We start from the raw sequence: 342 nt of genomic DNA, 5'->3' as shown, positions 1-342 counted from the left end.
ATTAGTGGCCATTTTCTATCAAAATCTTATCACATCTTTATCCTACAAATTCAAGAAGTTACCCAGCAACCTATTTGACATAAAAATTTCCAGTTATTTTAATTGCTTTATTAAAAACGAATAAATCACCAGTTTTATGGTTTTTTTCTTTGATCTCTGAATAAAGAAAGATTGGGAAAAATAATTAACGCAATTAATTTAAATTAAAAATGACTAGGGGGGGCCTCACACCGAAAATTTTAGGGTTTTTCCCATTGTCCCCAAAAAACCAACGCGATGAAATCTTCCTTTTACCAAAGGGCTTTTTAGTGTATGTGGGTGGGTGGGGGGGTATAAACACCA

This window comes from Penaeus monodon, chromosome 30 (assembly GCF_015228065.2).
Source record: "Penaeus monodon isolate SGIC_2016 chromosome 30, NSTDA_Pmon_1, whole genome shotgun sequence".
Taxonomy (NCBI): domain Eukaryota; kingdom Metazoa; phylum Arthropoda; class Malacostraca; order Decapoda; family Penaeidae; genus Penaeus; species Penaeus monodon.
The sequence above is the reverse complement of the archived record's forward strand: the minus strand, read 5'-3'. Positions refer to the sequence as shown.